Source organism: Pseudorca crassidens, chromosome 2 (assembly GCF_039906515.1).
Source record: "Pseudorca crassidens isolate mPseCra1 chromosome 2, mPseCra1.hap1, whole genome shotgun sequence".
In the NCBI taxonomy this organism is placed as follows: Eukaryota; Metazoa; Chordata; class Mammalia; order Artiodactyla; family Delphinidae; genus Pseudorca; species Pseudorca crassidens.
Window position 1 is genome coordinate 173,418,328 of NC_090297.1, and position 25,065 is coordinate 173,443,392.

The 25,065-nt window shown below is 34.7% G+C and overlaps 1 long non-coding RNA gene across 2 annotated transcripts in view; it reads left to right on the top strand.

Moving 5' to 3' along the window:
* Positions 1–25,065, top strand: part of LOC137212191 (uncharacterized) — a 214,822-nt gene that overhangs the window by 75,239 nt on the left and 114,518 nt on the right. Inside the window, exon 2 of one of the 2 annotated variants that reach the window (XR_010937390.1) lies at positions 24,297–24,344. The exons of the other annotated variant lie outside the window; for it this stretch is intronic. This is a non-coding gene — a long non-coding RNA (uncharacterized lncRNA). The remainder of the gene's footprint in view (positions 1–24,296; positions 24,345–25,065) is intronic. 2 annotated transcript variants of the gene reach the window in all.

The following is a 25,065-nucleotide window of genomic DNA, read 5'->3' on the forward strand; positions in this document are numbered from 1 at the left end:
CACAAGCTGTTATGTGATATAATAATACTGGAACTGGAAAAAATGATTTAGATTTGCTAGTTGCAGTAGACAAAACATTAGAAAACAATTTGAATCTATATTTGTCTACTGTTTTAAGCAGCTAGGTTTAGTTTTCTAAGTAAAGTTCAAATATTTAGTGTTTAATAAGTTAATGATCTTGGCTACAGGAGTATATGCTCTGTACCATGTACTAGTTCATAAGATTATGGATTCAAACTCATAAATAAAACTAAGTTGCCTGACCATGATCCTCTTCTTCTTATCTACTGTTACTATTTTTAATTGAATTCAAGGATAATATTTATTTTTAGAAGCCGTATTTGTATTTTTTAAATATGTGAATTTTTCTTTTAAGGGATACTGGAGGTCATTGTGGATTATTACCATAATAGAAAATGGTTAGTGAAATTGCGTTTCTGGATAGAGAGTCAGAGAGTTGCATCTTTATGTTGAACTTTGTGGAAAGCCCTTGAAGAAGGGACTTCCTTTACTCATTTGTGCAAATAGGATTTAGGTCAAGTCATTTGATTCAGATTGAACAGGATTTCTTCCTTGCTAAGTAATCAAAAGAAAATTAACTACTTTGAATTTAAGATCATCATTTGCAAAATGAGCAGAGTAATAACCCTATGTCATAGGATTTCTGTGAAGACTGCATGAGAAAATGCATATAAAAAGATTTGTGTTGTGCTTAATATACATTTAGAATTTTTAAAATATTAGCTATTATAAATGGTTCTCTATGGCCACCCACCTGTTTGAATTTTCCCAGTTAAAGAGAATTCTCCAAATTGTGAAAAATGATAATGTACCACCTTATACTTAAACTGCTAGGGAACACTTTGTTATTATATGTGGAAATCTGTGTTCTTACAATAGTTTTCCAGAAATCTTAGTTTTATCAGCTTGTAGCTTTAGCCCATTCCACATAGCAGGTTGTCTTAAATTACTATAGTATAACTCATTATTGTGTTATTTATAATTTAATATGTACCTCATATTCTTATTTTTGCCTGCCCAGAAACCTTTTCTGATCCTTCTTTTTAGGAGTATCTCTAATTTGCTTTTGCATAATAACCTCCTATTTCTTACCATCTTGATGGAACTCTCCATTAAAATGACAGTCTGATTTCCTCCCCCTTCATACTGTCCTCAGGTATGTGAACCAACTGAAACATTCAAATGCTCTGTCCCTAGAAAATGACTATCATTTGAGTAAAAAAACCAAAATGGCTGAAGTTGAATGGGCCACTTTCTTTCCAAGGGTAGTACAAGGAGCAGATTTCCATTGAAACCCTGATAACTTATTTTCACTTGTTCTTGATGCTTCTAATCTCTTGCTCTCTCTCCGCCTCCATATACATAAATATATATATGTCTTTTATTCCATGATATTATCAATATTTTAAAATAAGTTTATTTTTTACTTTTTTTTTCTTTTTTCCCAATTTTATTGAGAAATAATTAATATACGTTACTATAATTTTAAAGCATACAGAATGATGGTTTGAGTTATAAATATTGTGAAATGATTACCACAATACTTTCAGCTAACATGCATCTTTTCATATAGATACAAGAAAAAAAAGAAAAAAATTCTCCTTGTGATGAGAACTCTTAGGATTTACACTCTTGACTTCCCTCTATATCAGTGTTCATTATCATTATTGTGGTGTACATTATATCCCTAGTACTTATTTATCTTATAACTGGAAGTTTGTACTTTGGACCACCTTTATCTATTAATAATTCACCATCCCCCCACCCTCTACCTCTGATAACCACAAGTCTGATTTCTTTTTTCTATGAGTTTGGGATTTTTTGGGTTTTGTTTTTTTTCCTGTTTTTTTAGATTCCACATATAAGGGAGGTCATACAGTATTTGTCTTTTTCTGTCTGACTTGTTTCACTTAGCATAATGCCTTCAAGTTTCACCCATGTTGTCACAAATGGTAGGATTTCCTCATTTTTACACATATATACCACAAGATTTTTTTCCATTCAACTACTGATGGACACTTAGATTGTTCCCCTGTCTTGGCCATTATAAACAATGCTGCTATGAACATGGGGGTGTAGATATTTTTTCAAGTTAGTGTTTTCATTTCCTTTGGATATCTTTCCAGAATTGGAATGGTGAGATCAAATGGTAGTTCTATCATTAGCTTTTTGAGGATCCTCCATACTATCGTCCATAGTGGCTGTATCAATTTACAGTCCCACCAACAGTGCAGGAGGGCTCCCTTTTCTCCATCCATGCTAGCGTTAGTTATCTCTTGATTTTTGGTTTTCTTTTTCCAACCCTTTATGCTCAGTCTATGTGTGTCTTTTAACACTAAAGTTAGTCTCCAATAAGCAGCACATTGTTGAATCTTTGTTTTGTTATCCATTCAGTCATTCTGTGACTTCTAATTGGAGAATATAATCCATTTATGTTTAACATAATTATTGATAGGTTAAGACTTATTATTGCTGTTTTGTTAATTGTTTTCTGGTTGTTTTGTTGATCCTTCGTTCCTTGTTTCTTATCCTGCTGTCTTTTGTTGTGTGTTTTAATGTCTTTTGTTACCAGTATTCTATGAATTCTTTTTTTTTTGAATTTTATTTTTTTATACAGACGTTCTTATTAGTTATCTATTTTACACATATTAGTGTATATATGTCAATCCCAATCTCCCAATTCATCCCACCCACCCCCAGCATCCCCCCCCTTGGTGTCCATATGTTTGTTCTCTACATCTTTTTCTCTATTTCTGCCATGCAAACTGGTTCATCTGTACCATTTTTCCAGATTCCACGTATATGCGTTAATATACGATATTTGTTTTTCTGACTTACTTCACTCTGTATGACAGTCTCTAGATCCATCCACATCTCAGCAAATGACTCAGTTTCATTCCTTTTTATGGCTGAGTAATATTGCCTTGTATATATGTGCCACATCTTCTTTATCCATTCATCTGTCAATGGACATTAATTTTCTTCCATTTCCTGGCTATTGTAAATAAAGCTACAATGAATATTGTGGTACTTGACTCTTTTTGAATTATGGTTTTCTCAGAGTATATGTCCAGTAGTGGGATTGCTGGGTCGTATGGTAGTTCTATTTTCAGTTTTTTATGGAAGCTCCATACTGTTCTCCATAGTGGCTGTATCAATTTTCATTCCTACCAACAGTGCAAGAGGGTTCCCTTTTCTCCACACCCTCTCCAGCATTTATTGTTTGTAGATTTTTTGATGATGGCCATTCTGACTTGTATGAAGTGACACCTCATTGTAGTTTTGATTTGCATTTCTCTAATGATTAGTGATGTTGAGCATCCTTTCATGTGTTTGTTGGCAATCTGTATATCTTCTTTGGAGAAATGTCTGTTTAGGTCTTCTGCCCATTTTTGGATTGGGTTGTTTGTTTTTTTGATATTGAGCTGCATCAGCTGCTTGTAAATTTTGGAGATTAATCCTTTGTCAGTTGCTTCATTTGCAAATATTTTCTCCCATTCTGAGGGTTGTCTTTTCATTGTTTATGGTTTCCTTTGCTGTTCAAAAGCTTTGAAGTTTCATTAGGTCCCATTTGTTTATTTTTGTTTTTATTTCCATTTCTCTAGGAGGTGGGTCAAAAAGGATCTTGCTGTGATTTATGTCATAGAGTATTCTGCCTATGTTTTCCGCTATGAGTTTGATAGTGTCTGCCCTTACATTTAGGTCTTTAATCCATTTTGAGTTTATTTTTGTGTATGGTGTTAGGGAGTGTTCTAATTTCACTCTTTTACATGTGACTCTCCAGTATTCCCAGAACCACTTATTGAAGAGGCTGTCTTTTCTCCTTTATATATCCTTGCCTCCTTTGTCATAGATTAGTTGCCCATAGGTGCGTGGGCTTATCTCTGGGCTTTCTATCCTGTTCCACTGATCTATATTTCTGTTTTTGTAGTATGCTTTGAATTCTTTATTGTGTTCTTTTGTATAATTACTACATTATCCCTTATGGTTACCATGATGCCTACATAAACTATCTTAATCTTATAACACCCTATTTTTAAACTGATAACAACTTAACTTCAATAGAATTTGTAAACTTTACACTTTTATTTGTCTTCTCCCTTAAATTTTAGGTTATTGCCATTATAATTTACATGTTTTATATTGAATAACTAATAATAGATTATTGTAGTTATGATTATTTTTACTACTTTTTTTAAACTTTCAAACCAGAGTTGTAAGTAAATTATGTACAACTATTACCATATTGCAGAATCTAATTATGAGTATATATTCATAATTACCAGTTTTTTTAATGATGTAATGACCATTCTTTTTCTTTTACTCAAAGAGCTTCCTTTAGCATTTCTTATAAGACAGGTCTGGTGGTAATGAACTGCCTCAGATTTTGTTTGCTTGGAAAAGTCTTTATCCCTCCTTCATTTCTGAAAGACAGTTTCATTGAGTATAGAATTTTGGGTGATAGTTATTTTCTTTCAGTATTTTGAGTATCTCAACCAGTTCTCTCCTATCCTGAAGTTTCTGTTGAGAAATCCACCAGTAGTCTAATGGGGGTTTCCTTGTGTGTAAATTCTCTCTTTTCTCCTGCTTCTCTTAAAATCCTTTCTTTGTCTTTGACTTTTGACAATTTAATTATAATATGTCTCCCTATAAGCACTATTTGGGTTTAACCTATTTGAGGCCATTTGGGCCACATGGATCTGGATGTCCATTTGTCTCCCTAGGCTCTGGAAATTTTCAATCATTATTGCTTTAAATATACTTTCTGTCCCTTCCTCTTTTCCTTCTCCTTCTAGAATTCTCATTATGTGAATATTGTTGACTGTGTCCCATAATTCCTGTAGGCTTTCTTCACTCTTTTTCATTGTTTTATCTTTTTGGTCCTCTGAGTAATTTCCAATGTCCTTTCCTCCAGTTGCTGAGACTTTCTTATGCATAGTCAAGTCTACTTTTGAAACTCTCTAATGAATTCTTCCGCTTAGGTCAGTTATTGGAGCTTTATTGGTTTCCTTTGGTTGTGTCATATTCACCTGATTTTTTTGTGATCTCTCATTTCTTATGCTGGTATCTGCACAATTGAGTAATCGGACTTCTGTTCCAGACTTTACAAGTTTACTTTTACAGACAGTTCTTCACCAGTCAGCTCAGTTTGTGTTTTTTGGTTTTGTCTGCTGGTAATGTCCTTGTGTAGTTAAGGTCTGCTAATATGGTCTATTTGGGGATGAGGCAACAGTTCTATCTCTGAGCATAGGAGGGAGTTCTGCAGGTGAGCAAACTCTGATTGGGCTTATTACTTGGCCACTGCAGTTATGAACTCTGTCTGCTACGATTCATGTGCTTGTTGCAGGCCCATCCCCCCCTCTCTGTCACATTCAGATTCCCAGTAGTTGAACCCAGCATATTTCCCTGAAATCTCCATGGAGCAAGATCAGAGTAGGGGATCCTGCAAAGCAACCCACAGTGCTGGGGGTGCTAGTTGTCCCCGTGGGTTTTCTTTTGCCACTGGAGGAACTAGAGGCTCAGGGAAGACCTCTCTGCATGGTGCCATGCTGGCCTGGGGGAGGGACAGTTAGTGTATAGCTGCTTCTCTTAGTTTTTTCATGCAGTCTGCCTTGGTGCTTCAGTCACCCCCATGTTCTAGGAGTCTCTCAGTTTTGTCTTGTTCTTGAATAGTTGTTAGTTGTTCTTCTTGTGAAGGGGAGCAAATCAGGAATGACTTACATTGTCATTTTGGTGATGACCCTCCCTACTTAGGTTTTGCAGAGTTTTTTGTTGTTGTTCTTTTCTACAATCATATGCAATAACTATGCAACAGTTATTTAATTTGTGCACTTTAATTTATCTTTCTCTCATTTTTTTATCCAAAATTTTAGATTTTATCTAATTTTTCATAGGTAAATAATAATGTAATACAAACATTATTGAGAACTTTTTCTATATTTTCTGTAATTTACATACACATATCTATAACAGATTACGTATTGTTATGTTTTATATAGCAATATAATCATATTATTATTTAGGATGAAGACACTAAATGAAGTGGGTAAAGCATGGCTGGAATTGAAATGTTTTGTAGATAATCATGAAGTCCTGGAAGGATTTAGGTAATAATATAAGCAGTTAAGGATCACTATGAAATCTTCAGAAAGGAAATATTTTGATGAAACAGTAATTGATATTTTTGTATGATAGGCTGGTGTTATAAAACAATGAATAAGAAGTTATTGTTACAGTAGAGCTTGGAATTGTTTATGAGTAAGGAACAAGAAGGAAATTAAAGGTTTAGCTGCAAAGGAGAAAACAAAAACATGCTCTCCGTACTTAATAGATCTGACGTGAAAAGTGGCAGCATCTTGACTCTTCCTTGTATTTATGATCATATTCCCTGTCACTTTTAAATGACCATTTTATTCGTCTTTTCAAATAGTTGTCAATGTAATGTGATACATACGAGCGAAAATCATGTAAGTTTTTGTAAATATCTTTTCTAAAATGTCTCACTTTCTAACAAATAAATATGCCAAAATTACTATGACAGTGAATTATATTCCAATATTAGTGTCTAAATGTGTGTGCATATATGTAAAATCTTCCATGATTAAGTACAAAAATCTGTGTACACAAGGTAAATTAAAATTGCTCTGATAATCAATGGGCTTTTAGACATTCACACTTCTAAGTATTATAAATGTTATGTTTTCCTTTTATTCAAATTCTGTTTCCAACAGTAGTTCATGTTGCCCATATGCACTAAGAAGACATTTTAATTGTGATTCAAACCACCTTTCACATTTGCTTTCTGTCAGAAAAATATATGCCCTGTCATCATAAATTCTCCCTGGCAAACCTTTTTCTTCACTGCACTTATCCTATTCTGAGCCATGCTACTCATCACTTCACAGGATGCAAAATGGAATGGTCATAAAAGTAAAGTCTGCTAACTTTCACTCCTGACGATTTGTCAAAAGGCACATTAAAAATAATTGGAGAGAAACTGCACAGATTTTTTAAATGTATTGAGTCATTCTTCTTCAATGCTTGACTGGTCAGCTTGCAAGATACCATTCTCTCCATTATTAACAAGCCAGGACTGCTTTCACAAAAGGAATAGCACTATATTGCACTCATCTTGCTCTTGGGGTTTGTTTCCATAGGCCTCTGATTGATCTAGAAAGTCAGCAAGTAAAACAGTCTTTTAGTACATGACTAGTTTATGTTTCCAATTTACCTTCTATTAAAACTGTCATTTTTTCCCCCCAAGCCTGCAAGGTATATCATAAATACCACCTGAAGTGGAAATGGTAAACCTTTCTATATTGTTTTATTAACAGTTTAACGTCTTAATAAAAGTTTAGAGAATTCAACTGTTAATATGTTCTGTTCTTAATCTATCTTACACAAACCATTTCAACCATAGTAGATTTCAGTGACATTGTTACATGGTCAAATGCTTCTCATGAGAACCTAAACAAAATACAACAAATGGCACACCATGATGAACTCCATTAAGAGGTAAATTTAATATCTTTAGGATTTCAAGAAAGAAGAAAACAAAACTTCTACTCTAGGAAATTGAGGATCTAGGAATAAGAAATAAGGAGCAAAAAGAACAGGAAATTCAATTTGAGTTAATGTGCTGGCTAAAAAAGTGGAATCTGGACCATATGTTCTCTTTTTTTAAAAAAAGGATATTAATATGGAGTAGAAATAATTTCTGTATTACAGTGATTAAACTGTATCTAGATAAAATATGGATTGCTAATAACATGATTTTTAATGGTCAACAGGATTACTAATTTTTCACAGAATTTCTATAGTTGCAAAATAATACTAGTGATTAAACTACAGCAATAATTACCACAAAGTCATATTCATTCTCACCAAACTTATCATTCCATATTTGTTTTTAAAAAATAAGAAATAGAGATTTCTTTTCTAAAATTCTGAGAGACTACCTGGTCAGAAGTTTGCTTCTGGAAAAGTCTGCTATATTTCCTATAAAGTATTAATATTCACAATAAAAGTGAGAATGTCCTTTTTGCCTTTTGTTTCATGAATCCTTCCTACTCTAATTCACTAAGTAAATTAAATCTACACATTCCAATCTGTCTTTAAAAGGACATTTCAGGAAAACAACACGTTCTCAATTGAGATGATTATTATGGATTAAAGTCTTACGTTAAGAGATTATTCATCATTTATAAAGAAGATTCCATTTTCTTCTCCATCCTCAAATTAATTAAAACTTCATTTATAAAATAATAAGGAAAACAAAATCAAAACTCCCAGAGTCAGGCATCTATCGGAAAGGCTTTTCCACAAAATCACTTTATTTTCTTTTCAAGAAACACTAGGTAATGACCAGTTATTAAACACATTGCTTTCATAAGCCATTTACACACAAAATAAAGAACATATAAATGCAACATATTACCTAGTCCACCTCAGGCAGGATGTCCAAAGTCCCTGACATTGCACTTCATTTGTTTGTTGGTATATTAACTATTTACATGTTGCCTCAATTTTACTCAGCTCATCACAATTGCCTAAAAATTGTAGTAAAAATACATTGAAAAAATTAATTTAAAATTTTTGGTGGTTTCTTACAAAACTACATATACTCTTACCATAAGATCCAGCAATCACAGTTTTTGGTACTTACCCAAAGAAACTAAAAGCTTAATTCCACACAAAACCCTGCACGTGGATATTTATAGCAGCTTTATTCGTAATAGCCCAAACTTGGAAGCAACTAAGATGTCCTTCAGTAGGTGAATGGATAAACAAACTGTGGTACATCCAGACAATGATATATTATTCAACACTAAAAAGAAATGAGCTATCAAGCCATGAATACACAGGGAGGAAGCTTAAATGCACTAGGTGAAAGAAGCCAACCTGAAAAGACTACATACTCTATGATTCCAACTGTATAACATTCTGAAAAATGCAAAATTATGGATAGTAAAAAGATCAGCATTTGACAGGGGTTGAGGGTAAGAATAGGTGGGTCACAGAGAATTTTTAGGGCAGTGAAAATACTCTGCATGAAATCATGATGGTGGATACATGTCACTATACCTTTGGCCAAATGAATAGAATGCACGACACTAAGAGTGTACCCTAACATAAATTATAGATTTCAGGTAATTATGATGTGTCAATGTAGGTTCATCAGTTGTATCAATGTTGCAACTTTGGCGGTGGATGCTGTTAATGGGGGAGGCTATGCACGTGTGGAGTCAGGGACTAATGGGACATAGCTATACCTTCTCAGTTTTGTTGAACCTAAAACTACTGTAAAGAAATAAAGCCCTTTAAAAAAATCTTTAAAAATTAGTTGTCACAGTACAAAGAAAATACCATATTAGAATTTATTTAAGTTCTCCTTAAAAATATACATTTAATACACATTTGAGCTATTTTTTATAATCTTATACTTTTGTATTTCTCATGTCTTTAATTTTAGTTATTTGAGTGGATCTAAGTTAATGATTGCGCATAGGTCAGGAGATGTAACAACTGAAATATAAGTTATCAATGATGAGAATGTGTTCAAATAAATAGTTCATAGAATACTGAACAATTATTGTTTTCATTCATTTTCTTTTCAACAGAAATACTTTTATTCTCTGATATTTTTAAGTGATAACTTCTAGGGCTTATAGAAAAGTTTAGTGAGAACTCTTGCCCAGGTGCCTCATAAGTTATGTTCACACTATGATATAACTATATTGTAAAATAGTGTCAGCTATAATATGACACTTCAGGAAAATATATGTCTTCCATGTTATAAAAGTAACAGACGTGTGTTTCTAAAGAGCTTAGATATCTCTCATGAAATTGTACACACATTTGAGAGTAGTATCTAATGTTCTTTTTCTAGTGGTAGTGTTATGAAAAATCACTCTGTAAATACTTTTGTCATCTTAGCTTGAAACATATAACTGAAGTAAATCTTAGAAATGGGGCTTATGAGAGTGGCAGAATGGAAAGGTTTGATTGAGAAAGTCAGAAATAGGAAGAAATATCTCCCTTGAATCTGTGGTACGTTGCAGAGTTTCATCTTTGCTGGTTTGAATTCTCTTTCTGACACTCTTTGGTCTCTTGCACCTGTCACTTTGGGGTAATAATTCCTCACAGGAATCTGCTGGTAGTTCTTAAAGATAGGAATGGTAGAAATTCGTCAAGTATGCCTGCATTATATAACACATAGGCAATTCTATTTTAATCATAGTTTATCTTAACTTATGATTTAATGTGAGATTAATACTTTTAGGATTTGGATATGATCGTTGATTTATTTATTTTTTGCCTCCTGCCTCTTATTTCTCATTTATATTAAACCAAGATAATATTTACCATGTGCCAAATTGAATAAAAAGCAAACTAAAAATATAAAATATTGCCTAATGTCATACAGATTCTTAATCTTTTTTAGTTACTATCATTGAAAATTAGTATTTGCATTTCATGAAATAAAGGCTCATAATTACAGAAAAGTCTATACTTGTTTTTTGGTTTTCCTTCTGTTACTGTGTGATTTCTTGGTGTGATTCTTACATATAGATAATAAATACACGTACAATAAAACTCATAAATAATATAAACTCATAAATCATAAAACATGAAGGAGCCCTTTGAGGCATGCTGTCAGTCCCATCAGGCATGAAATAAAGCCTTGACGGGAGACTGACTCCATGCCTCGGGAGGTCTCACTTTTAGTTCTTGCTGTAACCAAGCCAAGATTGATTTGCACATGCTGATAAGAAGAGACAGATATTTGGGGGCAGTCTCCTCACAAGTTGTCTGAGATAACATCTGTGAAGAGAAAGTTGGCACTAAAAATCTTTCCCTCCAAAAATGGACATTTTGGGGATCTCCTGCCAAGTTGACCTGAGCAGACATGGTCGGCATTAGAAACTCTCCCCTCCCAAACTGAACATCGAGTCTTGGGAATAACGGCCTCCTGGGACTATACATATGGGTGAGCTGGGACTGTCAATTTGAGACACATCTGGCTGTGACTCCGTCTCCTTCTGAGGATCCACTCACCAAGACATTGGACACCAGAGGTTCTACCCAAGTGGATGGTCTTCACTTCATCGTTGGGGACCCAGCAGTAATCTGGACCCGCTTGAGTGCCTACTTGAGAAGACTGGTCGTCTCCCGCAACAACTGGACTTTTCCATCCCTGGACACACAGACTTGGTAGGTTACTAGCACTTTGTGCTCCAGTGGTTGACTTTCATTCTACATTTTTACTTATATCTTTGCTTTCTGTTTCTCTGCTCGCTTCTTCTCACTTATGTGAAAGTTTCAATAAACTGGTTCATTCCTAAAATATATTTTGTTCGTCCTTACCTTTCATGTGATCAAGGTAGTAAGAACCTGCCCCTCACTTTGAGAGGTTAATTTGTCACCAGGTGTCAGGGAGCAGATTATCCTTGGCTGGTTCAACATGACACTTTCAATGCACCGTGTTAAAGGATATCTAGTTCAAAGTTCAAACACACTCCTTCATTATGCTTTATTTTGCAAGGGAATTTTAGGTGGTTAATTTTCTTTTCTTTTTTTCATTTCTTAACAGATATACTGATGAACTTCATTTTGTGTGTAGCCATCCTTTTACCACTTAGTACTTTCTGCTCTTATCTGATTGCTTATAGCTAGGTACATAATTTGGATCTGTTCCATAAGTAATTACATATTATATTACTCTCCGAACTAGTTACAGTTACTTGAATTATGTTACACAGTGAAAGATGGACTTGCCTATAGCAGCTTTCTCCGTTAGCATAAAAAAAACTTACATACATTAGGAGAAAAATAATTAATTTGCCAATGACAAGGGTAGAAAAAGGAGTTTAGTTTGAGCACACATACAATATACTACAAAAATTTCACATTAGCTGGTATCTCAAAATATTTTGGGTAAGGTTTTCAATATTAAAACATTTCCTATGAAAACAAACTACTGTTCATTCTTGTATCTATACATGGCTTTGTATTCCATTACTGAACTACAGAAAATTTGGTAAAACACAAAAGAATCTTTACAACTCAAGAAATTAATCCAATTTCTGCTTGTATCTACCTCTTCACTTAGATCCAGACCAATTTCTTATAACACAGCTCTGTGAAGCCTTTTTCAGTTTTCATTTTCATTCATTTACTGTGATTTCATAAGCATTTGCATTAGATTATGTCATTTCAAATTTCTTGCATTTCCAAAATATCTTCATATTGTGCTGGCATTTAAACACTTTTCCTTGACTATATGATCATTGGATCATAGCTCTTTCCTTTTGATAAATGGTACATAATATATCATTGTCTTCTATCCTTTCTGTTGCAGTTAAGTCCACACTCCTTTGATTTACATTCTTTTTAACACCTTTATATGGTCTGAATACTTATAAGATAATTTTATACTCAGACTTGAGAAACTTTATAAAACTTCAGGCTAAAGGTCTGCCATTTTCGTTAAATTTGGTAAGTCCTTTATGCTCTTTTATGTGTACATTTAAGCTAGCCCTAACTCAGAGAAATATGCTCCTTTATAACCTTTGTATATCTTCATTTCCTCTTCTCAAAAAAAGTTAAGATTCTCAATGCTGTCTGCATAATATTATTAACTTTTGAAATATTCTCTATCATATTCAGAATCATATCTCAGCTTCCAAGGTGATTTTTATGATCACCCATTTTTGAGAACCATTGGAATATTTTAGATGATAACCTTCCCTGGTTCAGTAGCTACCAGGATATTTGATATTTTGTAGCAGTGTAGATTTGACATGCTGTTTTTCCAAATAAATCTACATGAATTCTGCTCACAATTATGCAGTGACCAGAAATGGAAATGGTAGAAAATGTCATTCACTATAATTATCTATTACTCCTAGAACGTGCACGTCCTTTTCATGGGCCAAAAGTAGTTCACTGTGTGATGTCATTGTGCTTTGCCATATGACTTGCTTTTTCCAAAGAAATGTGATTGAGCATAATGAATGCAAATTTGAGTCATCCATATTCTTGATTTTAGTGGATGTATTCCCAAGATGTTATTTAGCACACTCCTCTCTCCTTTTGTTTTCCTATAAACAATAGTTTTTAGATTTAGAGATTTGACTAGGTTTTGGTTCAGTTTTTAAGCAAGACCACTTCCTAGGAGCTGGTGTATGTTTCCTGTCATTGTTTCATTGTTTATGGGAAAGTAATTTTTCTGTGAAGTTAGCAGTCAGTGCTGATCATTGTCTAGATCCATTATTTCACTTGATGTTGCAAATGGTGCTTTTCTTACTCCATGATTCCTTCCTCACTTTTCATCTGGAATACTTTCAGAATGAGAAATTTCATATCATCAAATGTTTAACTTATCAGAACACAGTTTACACATGAAAAGCATGTTAAATACTTATTGTTTTAATTTACTGAACAGTTTTCAAAATAATAGATTTATTCTCTAGCTTTCTCCAGTGGAGAGCAATAGAATTTGTACTTTTTAATTTTTATTTTGTTCATTTTATTTTTTATGTCATTAAGAACATATCTGATGTTTTTCAATCCATGTCAGGTATATTGCTTACTGGTCCTCAAATTATCCAATTTCAGCCTGTAGAAACTTCTTAAAATTAGCTCACATTAGTCCTTACTTAACTTTAATATGTATCTTTAACTCTGAACTTATTTTCCCCGTAATAATATCAGTCTTTGATAGCTTCCTTTTACTTTACTAAGACAATATGTTCCAGTCTCATTTTGTACTTTTTCTGCCTCAGTTCTGAAATTAGTCATTATACCAAAAAATGCTTTTAGTGGAAAATTATATTTAGAGATCACAATATGAGCTGCTTATTCTACTGTTCTAAATTATTGATTATTGTTTCTACATATTTTTTTTTTAATTTTTTGGCTGTGTAGGGTCTTTGTTGCTGCATGCAGGCTTTCTCTAGTTGTGGTGAGCAGGGGCTACTCTTCATTGTGGTGCACAGGCTTCTCACAGTGGTGGCTTCTCTTGTTGCGGAACATGGGCTCTAGTGATGCAGGCTTCAGTAGTTGTGGCGTGTGGGCTCAGTAATTGTGGCATACAGGCTCTAGAGCACAGGCTCAGTAGTTGTGGCACACGGGCTTAGTTGCTCCGCGGCAAGTGGGATCTTCCCGGAACAGGGATCAAACCTGTTAATGCAGGTGGATTCTTAACCACTGCGCCACCAGGGAGGTCCTCTACATATTTTTAATGGATAAAACAAGAAATTATGTGTGTCTATTATTATACTATGAGTTTAAATGATGTTTGAAATTCAAATAAGAATTCAGGATTTTTGTTTTTTCTTAAATTATTTATTTTATAGTTGCATCTATTTTACCTTAAGGTAAAAATCTGGGTTCCTAATAACATCGTCATGATGAATTACTTGTTTCATCCTGTTGGTATATACATATATGATGTTAATAGCTTCAGAAGAAAATATTATTAATAATACGAATTACTCTATAATCAGACTTGATAGTTGCAAGTTTTTTTTCAGGGTCTTTTGGTCCATAGAGAAATATCTCACTAGGAAAGTACTATCAAATTATTGAATTTAAAGGCAATTTACGTAATTCTTCATTGTGAGGAATGGCTGCAGAAACAGCTCAAAAAGTTGGGTTTATTCCTCTTATTTACCTTTTGATTTTTAGGAATTACTTTATAAATTTTAACATTGAGTGATTATTATGTAAAACATTTACCTACTTATAAAATTAATTCTACAAAATGTGGTACATTCAGAGCAGTCTAATTTCTATTCATGTCCTCCCCATCTTGTTTCCTCCTGTTCCTCACAGGTAACTGTATGTTTAATTTTGTTTATTTTTTCAATTTTCAAAAAGCACATATATTTATGTGGATTTTCTTTTATTTCTTAAATGTTTACTCTTTGAATATGAAAATTTATAAGTACACAGTTATAAATTTACAGGGTAATAATAACAGCATTAACAACTACACTGGTTATACTTAAATTGGTAGTGTGTTTAAACAAATATGTTAATGTTCACAAACCAAATGAAACTCAGACTTCAAGAGACCTGGCATTTCATAATATCAGCTTTATACAAATACAGTATCTTTAGTTAATTCTTTTTTGACAATATTCTCTCTTGTTGATTTCAGTTGTAAAATTCAGTCATTGCAATGATTGAGTTTTGCAATATTCAGTCTGTTCATTTGGCATTTCTTACAATTATAAATTTAATACTGCATATTTACAGAAAAGAATGTGTTAAAAACATAACATTAAACATGTTTTTAGTTATATTTATACAACATTGGACATTTTGGAAAGCATATGGGATATGTAAAAGCAGAATACTGTAGTTCTTGAATGATATCCTGACTAGTGTTAGTTGGCAATTACGTTGCTTGAGACACCCCAAACTCAGCAATTCTAAGACTTCATGGTTGCTGCATTTGCTTGAAGATAAATCTTTAATTATTATTCTGTTATACCAAATCATAATGTGAGCGTTTCTTAATTTTAACACAGCTTGAAAAGTATTAGATTATTTCAATTTTTTTGTTCATTACAGAAATATATTTCAGGAAAAGACAAATGCCAAAACCTTCCCACAATTGCTAGTTACCTGTTCTTTGTTCCTTTGGAGCTGTAAATGCACATTTATAAAACAGATCACAATGGCATTTCTCTCTTTCCTTTTTGCTCATCTTCCACCTATATCTCCATTCCATTCATTTAACTGTGTAATTGCAACTAAATACAGTTAATTTATTTTTTTAATTAAAGAAGAATAGTTTGTCTTTGAAAAAACCTGTAAAAAAAAACCCATGGACTGAAAGTCAAGAAGGACATTATTTTGTTAATACTTCATGGAGATAACACTGGCTGTCTCTGACTATAGCTCTTGAGATCTTAGTGTTCTATTTTTGTATGAAGTTCATTGAAGACACTTTATACTTTTGTCATCATCTCTTTTATTATTTCATCATCCTGAATTTAAATACTTAAGCGTTTTCATAATAAGGATAATTTTGGTAATGAAATAATTAATCAAATATGTAAGTCTTGTATTTACATACAACAAGAAGATACAGCCTAAGCAAAATAATGCATTAGAAGGGTAGTGGTCTACAGAAATTCTCTTTTCCTACTTCCCTGTTTTTTATCCAAGTAAACAAGTTTTGTGTTCTCTTTAGTTCATTATATTTTTTTTAATATTTTAGAATTATATTTAAGAAAGAATGTAAAATGCAATTCATGTTTGTAATCCTGTAATCAATATGTTTTACAATATATTTCATTATAATTTTTTTTAATATTTTAGAATTATATTTAAGAAAGAGTGTAAAATCCAATTCATGTTTGTAATCCTGTAATCAATATGTTTTACAATAAAAGGAGAAAACTTCCTGGTTGGGACATAGCCAATAGCCAACTTAGAGGTCAGGATTAAAACATGGGTCCGTCTACTGATGGAAATTAAGGTATATTTGGACTAAATGAAGGATACAACAAAATCTAGGGAAGGAAAATGGTGCATCTTATGATGGAGCATTACCAGGCCCTCTTGATACCAGTGCTTTAGCTAGAGCATTTCTTGAATTCATCACTTATTTGCCTTCTCAAAATATACACCTCTAGTTTTTCCAGTATAAGAGCAACAAAATCAACTCTAGATTTTTGCAGATTGAAGAATCCTAACAATGTCAAATTGGTCAAAATTTACTCACTGTGTATATCACACTTAACCTGCTGAGTGGAGGTGTTTCAGTGTTTATAACTTGGTGGGGCTGAGAAAGATGTCTATCATGAATAGCATTAGTATTGGTGTTTTATGCGAATAATATATTTTACTTGCTTACTAATTTATTACTCAATCTTATATAGTAAGATAAATTAAGTGCAAATTTATAAGATAAATTTGTTGCACATCTTAAGATCAAGATCAGCATTGAAATATTCATCATTATGGTTCTTTTGCCAACTGTTTTCATGGTGTATAATTATATAAAGTTGGAATAAACATGAAAGCATATCACATAAAAATATAGCAAAGAAATAATTGTCAAATTTTGTATCAAAACTTTAAGTATAATATAGCTTAAAATAAAAGGAATACAGAGCCACATTGTTTCAAGAACAGTAGGATGAGGTTTGAGGTTGATTTGGGAAACAGAAGCCAAGAGGGGTAAAGTTATTCATTTATAAACACAGAAATGGGAGAGGACCTTCAAGATGGTGGAGGAGTAAGACGTGGAGATCACCTTCCTCCCCAAAAATACATCAAAAATACATCTACATGAGGAACAGCTCCTACAGAACACTTACTGAACGTTGTCAGAAGAACTCAAACTTCACAGAAGGCAAAAAACGCCCCATGTACCTGGGTAGGGCAAAATAAAAATGAAAAAACAGAGGCAAAAGAATAGGGATGGGACCTGCACCTCTGGGAGGGAGCTGTGAAGGAGGAAAAGTTTCCACACACTAGGAAGTCCCTCCACTGGCAGAGACTGGGGTGTGGGTGGGTGGGGGAAGCTTCGGAGCCACGGAGGAGAGCGCAGCAACAGGGGTGTGGAAGGCAAAGCAGAGAGATTCCCGCACAGAAGATTGGTGCTGACCAGCACTCACCAGCCCGAGAGGCTTGTCTGCTTACCCACCGGGGCGGGTGGGGGCTGGGAGCTGAGGCTCAGGCTTCGGAGGTCAGATCCCAGGGAGAGGACTGGGGTTGGCTGCATGAACACAGCCTGAAGGGGACTAGTGTGCCAGAGCTAGCCAGGAGGGAGTCTGGGAAAAAGTGTGGAACTGCCTAAGATTCAAGAGAACATTGTTTCGGGGTGCATGAGGAGAAGAGATTCAGAGCCCACCTAAAAGAGCTCCAGAGATGGGCGCGAGCCGTGGCTATCAGAAGGGACACCAGAGACAGCATGAAACACTAAGGCTGCTGCTGCAGCCACCAAGAAGCCTGTGTGCAAGCATGGGTCACTATCCACACCTCCCCTCTCGGGAGTTTGTGCAGCCCGCCACTGCCAGGGTCCCGTGATCAGGGGACAACTTCCTCCGGGAGAACACATGGCACACCTCAGCCTGTTGCAATGTCACAATGGCCTCTGCCGCCACAGGCTCATCCTGCATTCCATACCCCTCGGTCCCCCCAGCCTGAGTCAGCCAGAACCCCCCAATCAACTAGCAAGACAGGAACACAATGCCACCCATTAGCAGAAAGGTTGCCTAAAATCACAGTACGTTCACAGACACCCCAAAACACACCATGGACCTAGTCCTGCCCACCAGAAAGACAAGACCCAGCCTCGTCCACCAGAACACAGGCACCAGTCCCCTCCACCAAGAAGCCTACACAACCCACTGAACCAGCCTTAGCCACTGGGGGCAGACACCAAAAACAATGGGAACTATGAACCTGTAGCCTGCAAAAAGGAGACCCCAAACACAGTAAGTTAAGCAAAATGAGAAGACAGAGAAACACACAGCAGATGAAGGAGCAAGGTAAAAACCCACCAGACAAAACAAATGAAGAGGAAATAGGCAGTCTACCTGAAAAGGAATTCAGAGTAATGATAGTAAAGATGATCCAAAATCTTGGAAATAGAATGGAGAAAATACAAGAAACATTTAACAAGTACCTAGAAGAACTAAAGAGCAAAAAAATCTATGATGAACAACACAATAAATGAAATTAAAAATTCTCTAGAAGGAATCAATAGCAGAATACCTGACACAGAAGAACGGATAAGTGACCTGGAAGATAAAATAGTGGAAATTATTACCACAGAGCAGAATAGAGAAAAAACAATGAAAGGGATTGAGGACAGTCTCAGAGACCTCTGGGAAAACATTAAATGCACCAACATTCGAATAATAGGGGTCCCAAAAGAATAAGACAAAAAGAAAGGGTCTGCAAAAATATTAGAAGAGTTTATAGTTGAAAACTTCCCTAATATGGGAAACAAAATAATCGTATCCAGGAAGTACAGAGAGTCCCATAGACGATAAATCCAAGGAAAAACATGCCAAGACAAATATTAATCAAACTATCAAAAATTAAATCCAAAGAAAAAATATTAAAAGTAACAAGGGAAAAACAACAAATAACATACAAGGGAATCCCCATAAGATTAACAGCTGATCTTTCAGCAGAAACTCTGCAAGCCAGAAGGGAGTGGCAGGACATATTTAAAGTGATGAAAGGGAAAAACATACAACCAACATTACCCAGCAAGGATCTCATTCAGATTAGAGAAATTAAAGCCTTTACAGACAAAAGTTAAGAGAATTCAGCACCACCAAACCAGCTTTACAACAAATGCTAATGGAACTTCTCTAGGCGGGAAACACAAGAGAAGGAAAAGACCTACAATAACAAACCCAAAACAATTAAGAGAATGGTATAAGGAACATACATATTGATAACTACCTTAAATGTAATTGGATTAAATGATCCAACCAAAAGACATAGACCAGCTGAATGGATCAAAAAACAAGATCCATATATATGTTGTCTACAAGAGACACACTTCAGACCTAGGGACACATACAGACTGAAAGTGAGGGGATGGAAAAAGATATTCCATGCAAATGGAAATCAAAAGAAAGCTGGAGTAGCAATTCTCATATCAGACAAAATAGACTTTAAAATAAAGACTATTACAAGAGACAAAGAAGGACACTACATGATGATCAAGGGATCAATCCAAGAAGAAGATATAACAATTTTAAATATTTATGCACCTGACATAGGAGCACCTCAATACATAAGGCAAATGCTAACAGACATAAAAGGGGAAATTGACAGTAACACAATAATAGAAGGGGACTTTAACACCCCACTCCCACCAATGGACAGGTCATCCAAAGTGAAAATAAATAAGGAAACACAAGCTTTAAATGACACAGTAAACAAGATGGACTTAATTGATATTTATAGCACATTCTATCCAAAAACAGCAGAATATACGTTCTTCTCAAGAGTTCATGGAACATTCTCCAGGATAGATCATATCTTGGGTCACAAATCAAGCCTTGGTAAATTTAAGAAAATTGAAATCATATCAAGTATCTCTTCCGACCACAATGCTCTGAGACTAGATATCAATTACAGGAAAAAAACTGTGAAAAATACAAACACATGGCAGCTAAACAATACGATACTAAATTACCAAGACATCACTGAAGAAATCAAAGAGAAAATCAAAAAATACCTAGAAACAAATGACAATGAAAACACGATGGCCAAAAACTTATGGGATGCAGCAAAAGCAGTTCTAAGAGGGAAGTTTATAGCAATACAGTCCTACCTCAAGAAACAAGAAAACTCTCAAATAAACAGCCTAACTTTACACCTAAAGCAATTAGAGAAAGAACAACCAAAACCCTAAGTTAGCAGAAGGAAAGAAATTATAAATATCAGATCAGAAATAAATGAAAAAGAAATGAAGGAAACAATAGCAAAGATCAATAAAACTAAAAGCAGGTTCTTTGAGAAGATAAACAAAATTGATAAACCCTTAGCCAGACTCATCAAGAAAACAAGGAGGAAGACTCAAATCAATAGAATTAGAAATGAAAAAGGAAAAGTAACAACTGACACTGCAGAAATACAAAAGATCATGAGAGATTACTACAAGCAACTCTATGCCAATAAAATGGACAACCTGTTACCACTGCAACAAAAAGAACAATATACCTAGGAACAAACCTACCTAAGGAGACAAAACCTGTTTGCAGAAAACTATAAGACACTGATGGAAGAAATTAAAGATGATACCAACAGATGGAGAGATATACCATGTTCTTGGATTGGAAAAATCAATATTGTGAAAATGACTATATTATCTAAAGCAATCTACAGATTCAATGCAATCCCTATGAAACTCCAATGGCATTTTTCACAGAATAGAAAAAAAATTTTCACAATTTGTGTGGAAACACAAAAGACCCTGAATAGCCAACGCTATCTTGAGAATGAAAAACAGAGCTGGAGGAATCAGGCTCCCTGACTTCAGGGAGACTATACTACAGTGTATACTTCAGTAGACTATACTACAAAGCTACAGTAATCAAAACAGTATGGTACTGGCACAAAAACAGAAATATAGATCAATTGAACAAGATAGAAAGGCCAGAGATAAACTCACGCACAGATGATCACCTTATCTTTGATAACAGAGGCAAGAATATACAATGGAGAAAAGATAGTGTCTTCAATAAGTGGCGCTGGGAAAACTAGTTCGCTACATGTAAAGGAATGAAATTAGAACACTCCCTAACACCATTCACAAAAATAAACTCAAAATGGATTAAAGACCTAAGTGTAAGGCCAGACACTATAAAACTCTTAAAGGAAAACATTGGCAGAACACCCTATGGCATAAATCACAGCAAGATCCTTTTTGAGCCACCTCCTAGAGAAATGGAAGTAAAAACAAAAATTTTAAAATGGGATGTAATGAAACTTAAAAGCTTTTGCACAGCAAAGGAAACCATAAACAAGATGGAAAGACAACCCTCAGAATGGGAGAAAATATTTGCAAATGAAGCAAATGACAAAGGATTTATCTCCAAAATACACATGCAGCTCATGCAGGTCAATATCAAAAAAACAAACAACCCAATCCAAAAATCGGCCGAAGACCTAAATAGACATTTTTCCAAAGAAGATATACAGATGGCCAACAAACACATGAAAAGATGCTCAACATCACTAGTTATTAGAGTAATGCACATCAAAACTACCATGAGGTATCACCTCAAACCGGGAAGAAATGGCCATCATCAGGAAATCTACAAACAATAAATGCTGGAGAGGGTGTGGAGAAAGGGGAACCATCTTGAACTTTGGTGGGAATGTAAATTGATACAGTCCCTATGGAGAACAGTATGGAGCTTTCTTAAAAAACTAAAAATAGAACCACCATATGACCCAGGAATCCCAGTACTGGGCCTATACCCTGAGAAAACCATAATTCAAAACGAGTCATATACCACAATGTTCATTGCAGCACTATTTATAATAGCCAGGGCATGGAAGCAACCTAAGTGTCCATGGACAGGTGAATGGATAAAGAAGATGTGGCACATATATGCAAGGCAATATTACTCAGCCATAAAAAGAAACGAAATTGAGTTATTTGTAGTGAGGTGGACGGACCTAGAGTCTGTCATACAGAGTGAAGTAAGTCAGAAAGAGAAAAACAATACTGTATGCTGACACATATATTTGGAATCTAAGAAAAAAAAAAGGTTCTGACAAACCTATGGGCAGGACAGGTATAAGGACGCAGACGTAGAGAATGGACTTGAGGACACAGGGAGGGAAGTGTAAACTGGGATGAAGTGAGAGAGTGGCATGGACATATATACACTACCAAATGTAAAATAGATAGTTAGTGGGAAGCAACCACATGGTACTGGGAGATCAGCTCAATGCTTTGTGACCACCTAGATGGGTGGGACAGGGAGGGTGGGAGGGAGGGAGATGCAAGAAGGAAGAGATATGGGAATCTATGTATATGTATAACTGATTCACTTTGTTATAAAGCAGAAACTAACACACCATTGTAAAGCAATTATACTCCAATAAAGGTGTTAAAAAAGTAAATAAATAAAAAAAACACAGAAATGGGGAAATCAGAATATGCTAATTTTGGGTCCAATTTGTGTCTGAAACAAGAAATGGAATCACTAGGGAATTTTTGGCATAGTGTTGATATTGTAAATTTTCCTCAGATATTTCACGTTGTTCAGTCAGCCTTTATCTCCAAGTTATGTCAGCCTTTATCTCCAAATCACATGCAGTGACTCCCTTTCTCAGTTAGTATAAGCCCTCATGTAGTTTCTTAAATTTACTGCCTTTTAAATTCTATATGTATATGTATTATATGTTGTTTATGTATGCCTCTTGTATATAAGGCCTAGTTTATATTCAAATAGCTTTTGATATCATGCAAAAATTTATATTTTAGGTTTTAGGTTTATATTTTAGGTTTTCTGTGTAGACAATTTTATCCATGATATTTCTATCAGAAATTCCACTTTAGCTTATCTTAGAAATATTACTGGTAGATCTTAGTGTTTTATTGGTCACAGGGTAAATGGAAAATCGAGGTTATTGTCAGGAAAATGTGTTCTCAGGGTGAAAATTGAATGCACAATAAATAAAACTCTTTTTAAGACCTTGTAAAGATTTAAGGTGTTGTCCCAAAAATATTTTTAAATAGACAAAAGGTCTTCTATGAATGTTGTCATGATTTTTAAATCCACTTCACTAAACAAGAGAGCTTCTGCAAATCTTAAGGGTTGTGTTGCAGAGAAGCTTCAAAGGAGATCAAGATGGAGAAGGGAGTATCTTAAAAGATTTGTATGAGTGACGTGTGTCTGATGGAGTCTAACCGATACTTAAGAGACCCAAAACATTCTTATAAGAATTTTATCAGCTTGGACTAAAAGAAGACATTTTGTAAGATTAAAAGTCTCCATGCTTCTTTCTGCAGAAAGCAAGCTTACACATTTCAATCCCTTTTATTCTGGATTTCACTTAATGATAATATTACTTAAAAAAGGAGTACAACTATTTGAGGTCTGGGGAAAGGCAAGTGCATTTTTCATTTGGGAAGACTATAAAAAATTTTTGTCCAGAAGGTGTACTGTGATCGTTTTAAAACTTGATAGGTGTTCTTTGACACTCCTCTAATATTGAAGTAGGATTTACGGCCACTCCTGTTAAATATGGCCAGACTTGTGACTCCTTTTACCAATATAGTGGAAGTGACTCTATGAGACTTCCATGACCATAACTAGGTCATAAATGGTTGTGCAGTATCTGCCTTGACCACTGGGAACATTTGCTCTTGCAGCTCTTAGTTACTGTGTCAGAAGTTTGTGTACGCTGGTACCATCCTGCTGTCCAGTCCTTCCACCATCCTTGCTCAGGCACTAGATATGTGTGTGAGGAAAATACCACAAAAATGGATGCTACAGACCCGGTTGTCCTAGTCTCCAGCCATGCAGAACACCTGTAGCTCTTTCAGTCACCCAGAATGAAAGCCCAGATATCATAAAGAATTGAAGAAGTGTTTATGCTATGTGCTTTTTGAAATTCTGAACCAAGAATCTTTGTAATAAAATGGTGGTGGTTTTATACCACTATGTTGTTGGATGATTTGTTATGCAGAAGTAGATGACTAGAACAGAAATGTGTGGGGATTTTTGAAATATTTTAATCAGAATTGCATGACCTTTTCTTTTTAGAAAAGATCACTCTGGCTGCTGCTTGACAGAGCAATGTTTGAAGAGAAGGTAAGTGGAAATGGTATCACTAAATAGTTTTAATTGAATTAGATCAAGTAGGACATGATGACAGTTTCTCAAAGAAAATTTTGGCATGTAATGGAGAGAAACAAGTCCATTTTGCAGGTAGAGCCATGACCATCAGTTATTATTTGGTTGCCAAATTTATAGAACTACAGGTTAACCTAGGTCCATATTCTCTAACTTTATTACGCAGACAAACCACTGGCTATCTGTGTAAATATAGATTCTGATTTAACATGTCTGAGCTGAGGCCTGAGATTCTGAATTTTTAACAAATGTTGCTCGTCTGTGGTTTACCTGTTAAATGGTATGTTTCCAAGTTACTGTTGCCACGGATAAGATGTGATTGTTCCTTTGAGGTTTCAAAATAAGCTAGCAATAGCTACAGATTTGTTACGTATAGAGGGAATAGTTGCAGTATCTAGAAATAAAAGCAGGCTCAAATCAAGTATGATGTATGCCAATAGTCAAACCTTGCATGGATATTTTAAGCAAATCAGAATTTGCTAAACTTAAAACTGCTCTTCATCTCAAGCTTGTTATATTTAAATTGAAAAATGCCAAAGCTACAGATTAATTAGGTTTAATTATCTCTCTGTACACCAACACACACACACACACACACACACAAGCACTTTAATATTGAACATCTAGCAAATTGTCTGACACATCATAAATTTTCAATAATTATATTTGCCTCAATAAT